The sequence below is a fragment of the Taudactylus pleione genome, unplaced genomic scaffold (assembly GCF_031769625.1).
Source record: "Taudactylus pleione unplaced genomic scaffold, aTauple2 ptg000019l, whole genome shotgun sequence".
Classification (NCBI taxonomy): Eukaryota; Metazoa; Chordata; class Amphibia; order Anura; family Myobatrachidae; genus Taudactylus; species Taudactylus pleione.
Genome location: NW_028284421.1, coordinates 27,400,951 through 27,420,000, shown reverse-complemented (window position 1 = coordinate 27,420,000; position 19,050 = coordinate 27,400,951). Strand labels below are relative to the sequence as shown.

General features: G+C 43.3%; 1 pseudogene; it reads right to left on the bottom strand.

Annotated features, from left to right (window-relative positions):
- Window positions 1-18,429, bottom strand: part of LOC148540456 (immunoglobulin superfamily containing leucine-rich repeat protein 2-like) — an 81,171-nt pseudogene extending 62,742 nt beyond the window's left edge.
- Window positions 18,430-19,050: the final 621 nt, after the last annotated feature.

Here is a 19,050-nt window from a genome sequence, read left to right as displayed (position 1 = left end):
CCTCTCTCAGCCAATGAACGCTTAGCAGCGGGGTTTCCATGGTGATACCCCGCCGCTAAGCTCTCATTCGGGAAGTACCGTTCTATAGAACGGTACTAAGTTCGTGGATCGCGTTTTCGTTTTTTTTTTTTGACAAGTCCGGGGATGCCTACTTTGGAACGAAGAGGACAGAACCTCGCATAGGAGATGGTGAGTATGTTTTTTTTCACAGGTCCCCTAGGGATACTTTACCGGACAAGTGGACCGATGCTACAGGGTTACATAGGTGAGTATGTGTACATGTGTGTGTGTGTGTATGTATGTTTAATAAACTTATACTGTCACGGTGTGTGTGTCCTGTGTTTTTTTTAAACATTTTTTTACAGGTGAACTACAGGTACTAGTGGGCCCTTAATGCCCTGCATGCTGGTACTTGTGGTTCTCCAAGTACCAGCATGCGGGGCAGGCTTGCTGGGACTTGCAGTTCTACTTGTAAAGACAATGTTTGATATTCTTTATTTACACCACACCACACAATCAACCCGCCACCCACCGCCACCAGGGGTGGCGGGGATAGCCCCGGGCTATCAGCATGGGCCTGGGGAGCCCTGGAGAGGGTGACCCCTTTATTGGGGGGGTCCCCAGCTCTCCAGGGATCCCCGGCCTGGGCTGACTAGCGGTCAGGGCTGATGCTGCGGCTGGGGGGCCCGGTGAAAGGGCTCCCCTGGCTGTGGCATCAGCCCCCCGCTAGAAAAAGTCCAGTGCTGGTTCTGGAACATACAGGGGAACCCTACTCATTTTTTTCCCCTGTATTTCCAGAACCAGGACCGGATCAGAGCCCAGAGCTGGTTGCGCAGAATACGGGGGACCCCTACGTCGTTTGTCCCCCGTATTTTGGCAACCAGCTCTGGTTCTGACTAGCCCGGTGCTGGTTGTGTTTAAGTACAGGGGACCCCTATGTCGTTTGTCCCCTGTATTTAAGCACACCCAGCACTGGGTCACTAATGCCCGGGGCTGGTTGCTCTTTTTTGGGGGGGGGGCACGCCATTTTTTTCTCTTTTTACACAGGTTTTTTTTTTTTTTTTTTACCACAGCAGCACAGACGGGTCTCACGGACCCGTTAGTGCTCTGTGTCAATGACACAGATGCAAGTAGCACGGATCTCCTGGTCCGTGCGTGCATCTGTGTCATTGAAATACACAGCAGCACAGACGGGTCTCACTGACCCATCTGTGCTCTGTGTCACTGTCAATCACACAGATGCATGTAGCACGGATCTCACGAGTCCGTGCTACATGCAAATGAGCACCATAATGCTGATTGGCTGAGAGCCGTGACAGACGGCTCTGTCAGCCAATCAGCACTTTGCCCATTAAAGGCAAAGGCATTTTTTTTAAAATGGCCGCTCGAGGCAAAACCTCGAGATCCGACAGCAGATCTCGAGGTTTTGCCTCGGGAGAGGGATCCGGGGCAGACAGGGAGATCCGAGCTTGGGCTCGGATCGCCCCGGATCCCCGAAGTTCGGGTGGGTTCGGTTCTCAGGGAACCGAACCCGCTCATCCCTAATATAAACACACATACATATACATAGACACACACATTATATATATATATATATATATATATATATATATATATACACACACACATAGATATATATACACACACACGCACATACATAGAAATATGTATATATAAACACACACACATATATATATATGTATATATATATATATATACACACACACATATACATATATACATTCAGACACACACGTAAAATATATATATACATACATGCATTCATACATACACACACACACATATATATGTACACACACATATACATACATACATACATACACACACACACAACATCCACTCTGCTTATACTCATTTTTATATAGTACATAATTGGAAGTAGCAGCAAAAGGAAAAATAAGCTGACTTACCAAACTGTCTGTTGGTTGCTGCGTTGCCAGTGGAACTGCAAGGGAGGGTGTTTGTAGTGGGAGAGGTGGTGGTGCTGCAGGCCTGCAGTTGCTGTGCTGTAACTGACAGTACACGCGGGAGCCAGTTACTTTGTGCTCCCTGCCCTGGCTGGGGAGTCGGACTGCAGTCCCAGTGTTGCTCTTCTCAGGCCGCGACAGCAGGGAAGAGCCGGTGCCTGGAGGGAGCAGCGTGATGACGTCGCGCGTCACACGCCAGTCATAAGCCCAGGCCAGTACAAGACTGCCGGACCAGACCAAGTGACAGCGGTAAGGGGGGGTGTTGGGCGGCTTAATATTTTTTTTATTTTTGCCTATTTGGACGGGCAGATGGACCATTCAGTGTCTAAATAACTATTATGTTGGACCCGACCACAAAGTTTTCGACATTTCCAGGGGGGCCCCTTGTGAGAGGGGGGCCCGGGGTTACTTGCCCCCTTTGCCCCCCCCTTAATCCGGCTCTGCATACAGGCCTTGGCGCTTGAGTGCATTACTTCCTAATTCCAGGTAATTCTGAAGCTCTCCATAAGTGGTCCTTAGCTCTTGGACAACTCTTCTGATAATTCTTTTCACTCCTCTGTCAGAAATCTTGCGAGGAGCACCTGGTCGTGGCCGGTTTATAGTGAAATTATGTTCTTTCCACTTCGGGATTATGGCCCAAACAATGCTCACTGGAACATTCAGAAGTTTAAGAATCCTTCTGTAACCAATGCTATCAGTATGTTTTGCAACAATGAGTTTGCGAAGGTCTTGAGAGAGCTCTTTGCTTTTACCCATCATGAGATGTTTCTTGTATTGGTAATGAGGCCCCTTTTTATAGGCCATCAGTTGGGACTGAACCATCTTATATTAATTTGCACTGACAAGGGGCAGGATTGCGTTTTAATTACAGGTACTGATAGATTTCAGCTGGTGTCTTGGCTTTCCATGCCTTTTTGCACCTCCCTTTCTTCGTGGGTTCAATACTTTTTCACAGTATTACACATAACTTAATTTATGGTAATCAATGGTTTGATTTATTTGCATGTTTGGATTGCATGGGTTGTTGCTGACATGTGGTGAAAATTTCATTACACTAGCCCCATTACAAATATATTTACTGAGAAAAATGTTGATGTGTTCAATACTTATTTTACCCGCTGTATATATATCTATCTATATCTATCTATCTATTTATCTCTATCTATATCTATCTATCTATATATATATATATATATACTGATTTAGTATACTACACAATGAGCAACCTCTTTACACGAAAACAGGTTGTTCTTAAAAAAGAAAAAAATTGGAAATCTGAATTTCTGAAAGGAATAATCACAATAAATTTAAAATATTGTATACATAAGATAGAGATGTGCGCCGACCCCTGTGTTTTGGTTTTGGTTTTAGATCTGTATCTCCTTGTGTTTTGGATCTGGATTTGGTTTTGCCAAAACCGCTCCTTGCGTGTTTTGGATCTGTATTTTTTTTGTTTAAATCATACAAACAGCTAAAATCACATAATTTTGGCCTGGTTTTGTTCCTACAGTATTATTAACCTTAATAATTTTTATTTCCAGTCATTTCCAGTCAATTTTGTCCACCTCTCAGCTCACAATATTGATTTTTTTTTTGTCTAGTTTAATGCCAAAAGGTTGCATCCAGCTTGCTGACTAAGCTAAGCGACAGCAGTGGGCGGCACTAACATGTGGCAGTTCAGCTTATAACATGGCACAGAGTGGTATTGCAATGGTAGACAGGATGGCAGTTTAATAAACTATACGACCCCTAGGAATTTTAAAAACCAAGAATGTTTTCCTTAACTAGGTCAGAGGCCCAACGGAGTTGGAATATGTTTATGGACTGAAGACAGGGAAAGAACGGAAGGATTGATTAGTTTTTAATTTATTTATTTAAATTTTTTGATACTTAAAAAAAATTACGAGGGAAGATCAATCTAGGATCATGTTCTTCAGTTCCTAAAATACATGTTTGATCTGGAGGAGGTTTTTTTTAATTTTTTATACATCTAATAAAAATGAGGTGGCCTTGCTTGTGGAGGTGCTGCTAGAACATACTGTAAACAGACATTTACTAGTTTGTACTCAAGGAGGTTGTTAGGGATAATGGGACCAAGACTTGCTGTTTACATCAGAGGAAAGCAGCCTGTAGTTCTCCAGCTGAACTAGAACTCCCAGCATCTGTGATGTTTGCTGGGCCTACTGGAAGTTATTTGTTCACAACAGGTGGCATGCTTCAGGTTACCTCAGTCTGCTTACACACTGTATGTACCATGTAAATATGTATGTATGTGACCAATATACACAACTAATTTTTTTATTAAACGTATTTGCACTTTATTGCACACATCCTGGCAGGAAGATGCTCTGTGCTGCTGCTCATATTTGCTCACCACATCAACTTGGTGGTTCAGAATTTTCTTTAAAAAAAATGATAGGGGCATGCAGGCGATTCTGTCTGTGGCCATTACAATTTTTGGACATTCATAAGCCATAAAATTAAAAATGTTAGGCAGCAATGCCCCAAGCAGCACATAATGCAAAGAAAAGAGGTGCAAGATGGAATTGTCCTTGGGCTCTCCCACCCACCCTTATGTTGTATATATGAAACAGGACATTCATAGTTTAACAAACCAATCACTTCAGTGACAGGGACTGCCACGTGTGGCTCAAATGACTGGTTTGTTTGGACCCCCACAAAACAAGCTGCCAATGCACAGTGGTGGCAATGATCCCATACACAAACTGGTTTTACAACATAGGTAAGATCAGATATCGTCAACGTTATCATCGCTCATCATCCCCATCAGTGTGTACATCCTGTTCTTCACATATTATTAATTCGTCCCCGCTGGAATCCACCATTACAAGTGCCTCTATATATTTTTTTACTTAATTGCTAGTAAAGGTCTTCCTCGTGGAATTTGTAATTCATTTTGATGAACATCATCTTTTCCACATTTTGGGGAAGTAACCTCCTATGCCGATCACTGACAAGGTGCCTGGCTCCACTGAAAACTCCTTTAGAGTACACACTTGAGGGTGGGCAACTTAAGTAAAGCAAAACCAGTTTGTGTAAGGGACTCCAAATTGCCTTTTTTCCTGCCAGTAGTGACATGCCTATTTGGATGCTATCCCTAAAATAATCATCCACCATTCTCTGAATGGTGACTATATCAGACAAAGTCACAGTAGACATGTCACTAATTGTAGGCAGTTCTTTCAGTCCCAACCAGATGTCATTAGGATTTGCTGACTGATCTGCATCACCACCAGCAGTGGGTCTTTTAGAAAAATTTTGTTTTTTCCTGGCAGCCGCAGAAAATGAAGAAGGAGCTGCTGCTGTGTTACGTGTTGCTTGAGCTGACAATTTTTTCACCAACAACTCTTTGCATCTTTTCAGATTTATGTCTGTTGGAAAGAAAGACACAAGGTATGACTTAAACCTAGGATCAAATATGGTCGCCATATAGTGATCTGATTTCAAGAGATTGATTACCCTTGGATCCTGGCAAAGCGAATGAAGGGCTTGATCTACAAGTACAAACATACATAGCGGAATCACTACATTTCAGCTCCTCCTTCAGTTCCTCCAGCTGCTTTTGCAAAAGTCTGATTAGGGGAATGACCTGACTCAAGCTGGCAGTGTCTGAACTTCACATGTGGCAAGTTCAAAGGGTTTGAGAATGGAAATTATTCTCCACTGTGCTTGACTAAGGTGCATTCCCGCTCCTTACCCTATGTCATAGCCCGTTGTGTAGCCTTGGATGGCCTTTTGCTGCTTCTCCATCCTCTGAAGCATATAGAGTGTAGAATACAACTACCCAGTGGGCTATCAGAGTCATGTAATCTTTAGTTTGCCCTGTTCCCACTTGTCCACATATCTTTGGTTAAGTGGACAGTGGCATTGGCATTTTGGAGTACACTAATAAGTTTTTTTTAATATCCTTATACAGACTGGGAACTGCTGTTCTAGTGAAGTGGAATCTAGAAGGGACATGGTAGTGGGGACACAGGACCTCAATTAAATGTATAAAACCCACTGTATTAATGGCGGATACTGGATGCACATCTAATACCAGCATAGCTGTTATGGCATCAGTAATCCGCTGTGCAACTGGGTGTCTGCTGTCATACTTGTTCCCCATTGCAAAGGATTGTTTGACAGTTAATTGTTTTGTTAAACTACTAACAGTAGTCTTCTTCCTGGTCCCCTTCTGGGATGAAGATCCACTCACAGCAGCAGCAACAAGCATAGCACTCAAGCATCCTTCTGAGGAATTACAGATAGGAGAGGAGTCAGTCATTCTTCTGAAATAGGATCCAGGACTACTTCCAATCACAAGTGAGGATGTTGATGATGATGCATGTATTGGTGGTGGAGATTGCAGGCACTTGGATAAAACAGAGAGAAGGGAGCAGCTAGGTGACACTGGACTGATTGTTACATTTGTTTTAGCCAAAGTTTCTGAATTTGAAAAACACTTTCCAATTTGATGAATGCACTGCAAGTGATGTACAGTAACAGGGAGGAAGTCCTAGATGGTTAAGGTCCTTACCTCTACTCACTCTTGCTTGGCAAACATTACAGATGGCTTGACAATTGTCCGTATTTGGGTGGAAATAATTCCACATATGAGAAGTGGATTTTTTTGTGTTCTGCCCCGGCATGACAACAATGGGCTTTGCCTTTTTCCTACCATGGGCAACAACTGTTGCCTGATTTACACAAACAACATCCTCGGCATCAAAATCCTCATCAGCATTAACATCCTCATCATCCTTGTTAGCGCCAACTACAGAAATATCCTCCTCATCCTCCTGGTGCAAATCCAAAGAAGCATTCTTGATTTCTATTTGAGTATGTTGACTTGTGCTACTCATCCCCACATGTGCAGAGGGCATACAAATGGTGGAAGGAGGATCCTCTTCAAAGACAGTATTAGAAATGTCAGGCTCACACATTGCAACCACGGACACACTTGGACTCTCCTCGGGGATCTGAGACTTTTATGAGCACACAGTTGGTTCATGTGCCTTAGCGATTTACATTTTTTTGACACCTCTACAGGGAGAAGGGCTTACATCATCATAAGATGTAGAATCACCAGTCATGTATAAAGGCCAAGGCCTTATCCTTTCCTTGCCACTTTGTGTAGTAAATGGCATATTGCCATTTTTTTGTTTTTCTTAGCTTGAATTTATTTTTTTTTTAACACTGTAAAACATTGCTTGTTTGATTTTGACTTAAGCCCTTGGTCTTCGTAGATGACGTTGATGGCCTTGCATCATCAACTTGACTGCTGGCAGTAGTTGCAAGACTGGTATATGGTTCCTGCTTTCCTTTCATTTTATCGTCCTCCATATCCACAAACTTACACTGCGGTCTGACCAGCAGTGCCACCGAACAATATTTTTTTTTACATTGGGGAAGAGCACCCCTGAATGAGGCAGCAGCCGCTTGATGAACAACACAGACAGCACCTCTTTTTGATGGACAACAAAGCACCCCTACCGAGTGTGGACAAACCACCTGCAGAGTCATAAATACGTGGACGATAAACTGCGGCACACACACTAAGTGACTGATAGTGACTGACTATGTCTGCTAGCTTCTCTCTCTACAGCCGGAGTGAAAATGGCGCCATTCGCGGGGACTTTTATATAATCCAAAACCCGAAAGAATCCGACAGCGGGAGGATGACGTTTTGCCTCTTTATGAGATCTGAGTCAGGCGGGAAACCTCAAGCCTAGCTCGGTTTTCGCCTCGGATCTGGAAGTTCGGGTAGGTCCAGTTCTCTGAGAACTGGACCTGCTCATCTCTAAATTTTAGTGATTTCCTTAAAAAAGTTAGCAACGAATAACATTTAGTTGAAAATGTGATTTAAAAAAGTAGTAATTCATGGAGTTATCTGCCTTGTGGAGAGAGCTCAGGTGAGGGCTAACGAGGCAGACCTACAGTTAGGCTGCATGTGGAATCAGTCCACGGAGGACTGGCAGCTACAGAGCCCAGTGTACCTGGAGGCCATTGGGGCACTTTTCTTGGACACTGCCACCCATCTGCCGTGCTAATTACCCCAAGTGTCAGCAGGGTACGGGTGCCGTCAAACGCTGACACTTGCAGTTCCACAAGTGCTAAAGGGCAGGCATGCTCGCACCTGTAGATACACTAGAAAAAAAAGTTTTACACTATTTACAATACTATTACCCACGTAGCCAACACTCCAATGGTGCAGGGAAGAGTCCTGAGCTTCATACTAAGCTTGGGGTGCTCCAGGGGGAACCCCTTTATTGGGGGGGTATTCACCTCCCCTGAGATCCCTGGCTTGGACTGACCGGCTTGGGGTGCGAATACTTTGGCTGGGGAGACATGTGATAGGGTCCCCTGGCTGTGGCATTACACCCGGTCGGATTTGAATCCAGTGCTAGTTTTAAATATAGGGGGACCCCTACGCAATTCCCGCCCCCTATTTTTAAAACCAGGACTGGCTCAGCAGCCAGGTGCTGGTTCCTAAAATACGGGGGGGACCCTATTAATTTTTTCCCCCTATTTTTTTAAGAGCCAAGACTGGCTGAGCAGCCCAGGCCAGGCTATGCTTTTGGGGGTAATCCTATCTAATTTTATAAAATATATTAGCCCTTCAGATAGTTTCCATGAAGAAACATACACAAATCACACTGATCTGTGTATGTTTCTGCCAAACTCGTGGCTCAGGAGGTGGTCTATTTGAAACTTCAATTTAGCTGCAAGTTTCCTACAATTACACCTGAGATTGTAATCTCATTTATTAGTAAATTCCTGAGTTATATCTTTTTCATGAAAAGTACTTCTGAATTTGGCCGATGGTGAGTTTTTTCGAGTTTGAATTCTTTTCAGTGAAAAGAGAGAAATCTCACCCGATTTTATCTTTAGTAAATTTGTGAGTTAAAAAAAATGCAAAAACTCACCCGCGATTGCAATCTCGACCAAACTCGAATCTTAGTAAATTTATCCCTAGTCCTGTGTCTGGCTGACTTCAATTGGAACTTTAAAACGGAAGTGTAACAGCATTACTGCAATACCGATTGCTACAATCACAATATACTGTGCCATACGAGAGTTAACTTCCAATCTCATGAACTGTAGCAGGCATCAATTCGAGACATTAGTGTCGACTGTTTAGAACTCTGTAGAATAAGTATTTATGTTATTCTCCAGGTCCTCTTTGAGACTTTTCATTGTTTAGAAAAAATTTTATTCCTGGCTTACTTCAAGTCTGCATTTCACCTGGTTTTAATCAGCCACAGAACTTGAGTGTCCTGGTTTAAAGGGATAGTATGTCCGTAATCGACACGTGGAAGTAATTGGGGTTGCCGAGGGATACTGGAGGAGTGTCCAGGACCATAGGATTACATGCTGTGTTTCAAGTGCTTTTCTGGTACGCATACCTATTGTCATTGCTACATAACATATTAAGGAAGTACTACACTATATCATCTGTCTATCTGGCTCTGAATGAGGCCCTCCTATAAAGGTTTTCCAGTCACCAGAATCTCGGGTCCATCCCTTCACCTGGAATCTCTCTGCAAAGTCTCACATAAGCGTTAAAGATATTTTATTCGGTATGCACATTCATATTCGAGCACATGCACATTACTTGTTGAATTTACTACACTATCAGGCGCATTTTTATTTCAAACAACACTATATATATATATATATATATATATATATATAATATAGTCGAACAAGGGGTCCGGCACTCCTCCTAATAGGCAATACTGCGCTGCGTGCCTTCACAAAATGGGATACAAACTAGCACAAGGTGCGGCACTGCAGACAAACTTCAATTCAGAGTAGCGCATCTCTGAATTGAAGTTTGTCTGCAGTGCCGCACCCTGTGCTAATATATATATACAGTCAGGTCCATAAATATTGGGACATTGACAGAATTTTCAGATTTTGGCCTCTATTCACCACCACAATGGTTTTGAAATGAAACAAACAAGATGTGATTTAACTGCAGACTTTCAGATTTAATTTGAGGGTAATTACATCCAAATCAGGTGAACGGTGTAGGAATTACAACAGTTTCAATATGTGCCTCCCACTTTTTAAGGGGCCAAAAGTAATGGGACTATTAACTCAAAAGCTATTTCATGGACAGGTGTGGGCTATTCCCTCATTATTTCATTATCAATTAAGCAGGTGAAATGTCTGGAGTTGTTTCTAGGTGTGACATTTGCATTTGGAATCAGTTGCTGTCAACTCTCAATATGAGATCCAAAGAGCTGTCACTATCAGTGAAGCAAGCCATCATTAGGCTGAAAAATCAAAACAAACCCATCAGAGAGATAGCAAAAACATTAGGTGTGGCCAAATCAACTTTTTGGAACATTCTTAAAAAGAAAGAATGCACCAGAGAGCTCAGCAACACCAAAAGACCCGGAAGACCACGGAAAACAACTGTGGTGGATGACAAAAGAATTATTTCCCTGGTGAAGAAAAACCCCTTCACAACAGTTGACCAAATCAAGAACACTCTCCAGGAGGTAGACGTATATGTGTCAAAGTCAACAATCAAGAGAAGACTTCACAAGAGTGAATATAGAGGGTTCACCACAAGATGCAAACCATTGGTGAGCCACAAAAACCGGAAGACCAGATTAGAGTTTGCCAAACAACATCTAAAAAAGCCATTACAGTTCTGGAACAACATCCTATTTACAGATGAGACAAAGATCAACTTGTACCAGAGTGATGGGAAGAGAAGAGAAGGAAAGGAACTGCTCATGATCCAAAACATACCACCTCATCAGTGAAGCATGGTGGTGGTAGTGTCATGGCGTGGGCATGTATGGCTGCCAATGGAACTGGTTCCCTTGTATTTATTGATGATGTGACTGCTAACAAAAGCAGCAGAATGAATTCTGAAGTATTTCGGGCAATATTATATGCTCATATTCAGTCAAATGCTCCAGAACTCATTGCGCTTCACAGTGCAGATGGACAATGACCCAAAGCCTACTGCAAAAGCAACCAAAGAGTTTTGTAAGGCTAAAAAGTGGAATGTTATGCAATGGTCAAGTCAATCTCCTGACCTGAATCCGATTGAGCATGCATTTCACTTGATGAAGACAAAACTGAAGGGAAAATGCCCCAAGAACAAGCAGGAACTGAAGACATTTGCAGTAGAGGCCTGGCAGAGCATCACCAGGGATGAAACCCAGTGTCTGGTGATGTCTATGCGTTCCAGACTTCAGGCTGTAATTGTCTGCAAAGGATTTGCAACAAAGTATTAAAAAGTGAAAGTTAGATTTAGGATTGTTTAGTTTGTCCCATTACTTTTGGCCCCTTAAAAAGTGGGAGGCACATATAGAAACCGTTGTAATTCCTACACTGTTCACCTGATTTGGATGTAATTACCCTCAAATGAAATCTGAAAGTCTGCAGTTAAAGCACATCTTGTTTGTTTCATTTCAAAGCCATTGTGGTGGTGAATAGAGGACAAAATACGAAAATTCTGTCAATGTCCCAATATTTATGGACCTGACTGTATATATACACACACATATATATTTAACTATGTGACTACACACTTGCAATATTTAGCATGCACTGTATGTTTTTGTGTGTATATATATATATATATATATATATATATAAATAAAAGTCCAATACGGGCCAGCCCTCCACTCTACCCTGGTGCCCTCCTGGGGACACTCATGTGTCCAGATGGATACAGAAAATATAAGGTGGTACTCACTGGAAATTGTACTGAAAGAAGAGTCAGGTCACTATGTTGAAAAATCTCAACACAGTGTCCTGACTCTTCTTTATGTACAAAGTCCCGTGAGTGCCACCTTATATTTTACGTGTGTGTGTGTGTGTGTGTATATCCAGTGAGACAGCAAGTATTTCTGTACGTTTGACCATTACACTGGTTTATTGATACTTGCTGTCTCTGAGTGCCATTTATTTGGAAGATATGTTTGCTTGATTTTGGGCACCGGAACAAGTTGTACTGGATACAGAGTGCCAGCATAAGGAGAGTGGATATGGATATATATATATATATATATATATATATATATATATATATAGATAGAGATAGAGATATATATATATAATAGATAATAGAAGGGGCACTCACAGTGGCGTAACTTCATCCCAGGTGCCCGGAGGCAAGATAAATGTTGGTGCCCCCCCAAACTAAAATGTACCACCCCCCAGCACCTATGCCAGCCCCAGCTGCCGCCACCCCCCTTATGCAGTTCCTTTTATATAATGCCCCCAGTTGTGGTCCGCCTATGTAGTGCTCCCCAGTAATGGTCCCCCTATGCAGTACATCCAGTAGTGAGCCCCCGGTAGTTGCCCCCAGTAATGAGGCCCCTTGTAGTTTCCCCCAGTAGTGAGCCCCCGGTAGTTGCCCCCAGTAGTGAGGCCCCTTGTAGTTGCCCCCAGTAGTGAGGCCCCTGTAGTTGCCCCCAGTAGTGAGCCCCTGTAGTTGCCCCCAGTAGTAGGCCCCTGTAGTTGCCCCAGTAGTGAGCCCCTGTAGTTGCCCCCAGTAGTGAGCCCCTGTAGTTGCCCCCAGTAGTGAGCCCCTGTAGTTGCCCCCAGTAGTGATGGCCCCCACCGTGCACGCGCACACACAAAAAAACCAAACAAACACTTACCTTTATCCCCGCTCCAGTGCTGCTGCCATCCATCCCTGGTGTCTGCTCCTCGGCACTATGGGAGTGACATCATTACGTCACTCCCATAGTGCACTGTGGAACCCGGAAGACGGAGCTCACTCCTGAGCTCCGTTCCCGGCGTCCGCTCCTCGGCACTATGGGAGTGATGTTATGATGTCACTCCCATAGAACACTGTGGGACCTGGAAGACGGAGGGAGCTCCGTCCTCCGGCTACCGCCAGCAGGATAGGAGCCGGGCGCCCGCTGGTAACACACTCAGCGGTCGCCCGGCAAATGGAGGGTGCAGGGGTGCGACCGCACCCCTTGCACCCTCCGTAGTTACGCTAATGGAGGTGGAGTGCCGATCAGTGGCGCTCCTTCTCCATGCAGCTCCCGGGGACAATGGAGCCAGGTGCCCCCTTCAGGGCTGACGCCCGGCGGCAAATGACTCCATTGTCTCCGGGAGTTCCGCCACTGGGCACTCACCAGAGCAGGTATCAGGAACAAATTATTTTACTGCTTACATATCCATTTTTATGTCATGTCGACGTTGCGGTCAAAGGCTGACCTTTATCAAGACAAGCATCCAAATCAAAAGATCACAGCTTCAGCATACCTGTCTAAAGAACAGCTTCAAGAAAATGCCTTACCTGAGTCTCCCTAAATAGCTGCCAATCCCGCGTGCATGATCGTGGTGTGCATCCAGACCGGAAGTCACATGCGTTCCACCGCTTTGGAACGCAGGGTCCGAAACCGGAAGTCACCTCCGCGATCTATCAGCCCAGTAAATACACATGAAATCAGGCAATGTAGCCCATATATAATGCAAAATAAACACATATAAGAGCAGCGTTGAGCACTGATGTCATAACCCAGTGCCCTGGGGAATCAACTCAACTTTATTGAACAGCTGACATTCAGGTTGTGTACAAAATGCACAACCTATTACAGGCAGCAAGTGGGAGGGGCTATCCAGGTAGGCTCAGTCACAATGAACAACATCAGGGTTAACTATGCACATAAACATAGTGATACCACATATAACCTTTAGATTAAAAAAAAAGTTGTATATCATTTCAACTCTAAACACTTATTCTTTTAAACCCTTATTTTTTAAAGACATTTTATAATTTTTTATATATATAAACTCTAATCTACTTTTATTCCTCATATATTATTAAATATATTGTATCCAAAACCTCATATCAAAACATTACAAAAAGAGAAAAGGTTCCATTTCTATTAAATCTTTCCAAGGCACTACTTTTATTTAAAAAAAACATTTAGGGGATTATACTCATTCAGGCCTCTGGGGGCCACAGTGTCCAGAGCAAAGATCCACTTCGCCTCCAGTTTACAGAGGCTCAGCTCATGGTCTCCACTCTTAGTAGTTTGGGGACCCAATCAATAATGCAGCATTTTAGAGCCACCACCTGATGTCCTGCCTGTAAAAAGTGTACAGCAACTGGCTTATCCGATTTGCCCAAAGTAATTGTCTAATTGAGCAGCGATGATTCGACATTCTCTCCCGAAATTCTCGGGTAGTTAGGCCCACATAGGCCAAGCCGCATGGACAGGTAAGCAAATAGATGAAGTGATCCATTAGGCAATGAAGCTTGAACTTGATGTTAATCGGCTTCCCACTATGAGGATGTGGGAATGTAGGACCCGCCAGTAGCGATCTACAGGTCACACAGCTCGCACATCTGAAGCACCCAGGTTTAGCATAATTCAGCCACGACATAGTATTAGTGGTTGGTTGGTTAGTTGGTCGCATCAACAATTCCTTAAGATTGCATCCACGACGGAACGCCATCACAGGTGGATCATCAAGTTTACCCTTAAAGATCGGGTCTGATGCCACCACATAACCACTTAGTACTTCATCAAGGGGTGATGAAGTCCTAAGTGGATGAAACATGTTGGGATGCTGCCTCCTCCTGCCTTATGAACTGTTTTATCAGATTAGCATTTTTTTTTAAATAATTCTTATTATTTTTAAATATGTAATTTCTTTCCTCTGTGTATTTTTATAGCTGACCTATAGTTCTGTGAAAGCTTTTTATTGTATTTATTAAGTACCTTAATTATATGAAAGCTGTATGAAACAACAAAAGGATTGTTTATATATTTTGCACAGCACATAGCACTTTTTAGCACTGTTTGCACAATTGTAGAATAACTAGCTGCTGCTATAATTAATCTGTGCGGATTTATTGATTTTGATTTTGTTGATATATGTTTGGCTCTTCTTTTTATAGATGTGAATAAATTGTTTTAAAGCTATCTCTGGAAACTAAAACTAATTATTTTATGTACTTTATTTCACTATATACTTTTTGATTAATATAGCACGTATATATATTGCACATTTGTGCACTTTATTTCACTAAACAAGTTGATATAGATTATTTATGGTTAGCTTTTTTCAACACGCCAGTCGCTTGGATTGACTATATTTAAACATAATTTAGCCTATGGGCAATTAACCCAATGTCCTACTTCAGTTAGTCTAGCTGACACCTGATATTTAAAGGGAGTGCGATTGCCACACACATTTATAACAGTCTTGTTGTATAGAGTGGACATCTACTGGGTTGGCGCCTTTACTATATATTTATATATATCGGTTCGTCGGACCGGCACTCTGCTGAACTGAAAATACTGTGCTTCAGTGCCCTCTGTATGTAGGTGTATAGAGAAGCAGAAGTCAGCGGCACTTGAAGTCTTGTATGAAGTTATTTAATGTGCTCCTTACACATAATCACAACATTTCAGGGCAACACGCCTCTTTGTCAAGGTGAATGGAGCAGTAACAGGATCTGCGCGTGAGTACTTTCAATGCATCTTCAGTATTTATTCTCGTATCGTCCTCTATGACCTTGGCACAAGCCTTGGATAGTGATTCAAATTTCAATTCACGGCTCCCATCGGATGACGCCCTACAAACCCCCCCCTTTAACATATATCTTTCAAATTATTAACTCTTATCCTTTCTTTCTTTCTTTCTTTTTTTTTTTCTTTCTTTCTTTCTTTCTTTCTTTCTTTCTTTCTTTCTTTCTTTCTTTCTTTCTTTCTATTTTAATGTCGCCCTTACCCAGAACACAGGTTGCATAGATTGCATCCTGTCCACATTTTCCCACTCTAATGTCCATTCTACCTTCTCTCTTCATTCATGTTTAGCTGATTTTCACACTTTCCACTTATACTGGGTCTGGATCGGCCTTGTCACCGCCCCAATATCCTCTTGTTCAACATTTCTTAGCCCTCTTTTCATCATCAAGCTATTAACACTTATATTTCCCCCCTCTTTCCCTCTCTCCTGTTGATATAATTTCCACATTCCTCTTTTCTTCCTATCTGCCTTCCGTTTTCTGCCCTAGAAAATGTCACTTCAATAATGACTTTCCCGTCATCCCCAGAGAGCACGCTGGTGCCCACATCTCCATTTACAAAAAAATGAAACCTTTAAAACTTGACACACTGCCTGGGGCTTGCAAGAAAATGTGCTGTTCTCCTAATCCTTGTTTTTCTTTCTCTCTTTCCCCAGATCTGCCCATAATTCATGCTCTCTGTGTCCTGTCCTAGTCATTTGCTAAATTAACCTTAAATGCTGCAGTGACAAAGAGAGCAGGTTGGGGGACACATTCAGTCTGTCCTGCTCTGAATGGCCCAGCAGGTCCCATGCTGAGAGGGCAGAGAGAGACTAATGCAGACATGCAAGAGAATTATACATGCATTAAACATACACAGGGAGAACAGAGGAACAGAGGGGGATAGGGAGGGAGGCACAGAAAGTAGGGGGGATAATTGTGTGGATATTTCTATAAAAGGTCATATTTTAGATGAATTAATGGAGATAGATAGATAGATATAACATAGATATGATATACATAGACATATTGATACTGTACATGATAGATACTATATACATACAGACACCTATATCGACAGATTTTTTAAATAAAAAACATACTCAGACCTATTTAGAATGGGGTACATAAATATGATGTATTAATGGCTACATAGATAATAGAAAGCTGTTTTCACATAAGCATGTATGGATTGATGGGCTGAGCGCTGTACACCCATATGTTTAAGTGAATCTAGTCAGCCATAAAACGCGAGCAGGACTCTCTCCTTTGGGAGGAATAAAGCGGTAGAGGCTCATTGAATTCATCAGGAGCTGTCCACAGTGCTGCAATAAATCCTCGCTGATTAATTCTCGGCCACGTGAAAGGGCACATTGTTGTAGCCTCAACACGTTGCTTGTGAGAGAAGAAAAATCTCTTTTGAGGATATTCTCCTGATAAAAATCAGCCCCTGCAGCTGCTAACCCGACCCTACCAACTTAATCCCTCTAATGGTGCATACACACTAGACGATATGCTCCCTGAGCGATATCGTCTAGTGTGTCCCCGGCAGGCTGTGCTCAATGTCGTTCATGACATTGAGCACAGCCGCTGAACGATATCATTAGCGATATCGTTCAGCGCCGGGCTCTCTCACCCATTCCCTGACATGCAGCAAACCTGACGAGGTCGTCAGGTTGGCCTGCATGTCAGCCCGATGAACGAGGATGACGAACGACCCGCGGGAACGCGCGTCGTCGTCATCGTTCATCTTTTTTGTGTTAAACATGGATGATAAAGTGGACGACTGAACGATAACGATATCGTTATCGTTCAGTCGTCCACTTTAATCGCCCAGTGTGTACGCACCTTAAATATGACTGTTTAGATCGCTAACATGTGACACAGGCACTCTCCACTCTCCCCTTGTCATATATCTTCCATCACTATTTTCCCCTTGTCACGTCTGCTGCAGACCCTTTGGCTCACCTATTCCTACCTGCTGGGGTGTCCACTGAAGGAGGACTCTGATCTTTACAGCAGCTACCAGCTCTTGTATTCCATGTGGGATCAGATTCAGCAATCTGATCCCTCCTCCACTGGACACAGCAGCATGATAAGAGCTGCTAGCTGTCCCTGCAATCCCAGTAAAGTCCTGACTGCAGGACAGTTCCAAAACTCGATGACTGCTACACCAGAATATGGACAAGTGGCAGACCACACTTCTCTATCTTGCCTGTTCTTTTAATACCTATTGCTAATGATGTCTTAGGGCTCTATTCATTATCACTTAATTCTACAAAAACAGGTGACAATGAACCTTTTCACCTGCTTTCGTAGAATTTAAGTTTTGTGGCCATTCATCAAAAGGGTAATACAGGAGAGATCACAGATATATCCTGCTTACCTTTCTCCCTTGATTAACCCGCTGTCCCCTACACTAGTATGGGGACAGAAATTCATCAAGCACTGAAAATACATTATATTCAGGGGCAAACGCAGGATTTTTAGGGGGGGGTCTCCGTTTCATATATATATATATATATATATATATATATAGTGAGACATACGCAGCACACACAACATATACACACACAACATACACACACACACACACAAAACATACACACATACACAACATACACACACACACACACACAACATACATACAAAACATACACGTACACACAACAAACACACACACACAATATACATATTCCTATATCTCACACACATACATCCCAAACACTCTCCCCTCCTTCCTCCCCAGGACTACAATGTCACACACACATACATACATCACACACACAAACACATACAACACACACACATACAACACACATACCACCTACCCTGGCCAACACTAACAAGAGTGACCTGACCTGATTCTTTAGCGTTTGAGCCACTCAGTGACGTGCCGCCTTCGCGCTCCGCGCCCAACTGCTCCTCCATCCCTCGTCAGCACTGTGGGAGAGGTCACTGGAGAGACAAGCGGGAGCCGGGGGAGGCGGAAGCGGGAGCCGGGGGAGGTGGAGCGCACAGAAGGGTTGTGGATAGATCCCCTTCAGTAGATGTACCTACGGAAAGGGGATCTATAAACAACCTTCCCAGCAGTCAGGACTAAGCCGGGTGCGCCGCTGATATACATCGGCAAATACATATTGCAGCAGCTGCCGGGTCTGGCTGTCTATAAAAAATAAAAAAAAATTGGGCCGGGGGGGGGGGGCGCTCTGGGTACTCAGAAACCCCCCCTGCGTGCGCTAGTGATATTCGGAGCTTGACTGTTGGAGCATTCATCATCTTTAGATGGCGTTTGCTCTGCTCATGGTGCACACATTGCTACTTTCTTATGGCAAGGAGTTCCGGGTTGTGAAGAGGGAACCTCTTGGATCCCTCGGCCCCTGTCTGAATCCTTCAGCCGGACACCGGGGCTTTTGTGCACCTGCGTGAACTCTAGGTGACACAGGTGCATTAGTTTCACTGCTCCGAAAGAAGCAGTGAAAAGATTCACTGCTCCAAAAGGAGCAGTGAAAAGATTCAGGGAGACAACTGATTTTCGGATTAGCTGTCTCT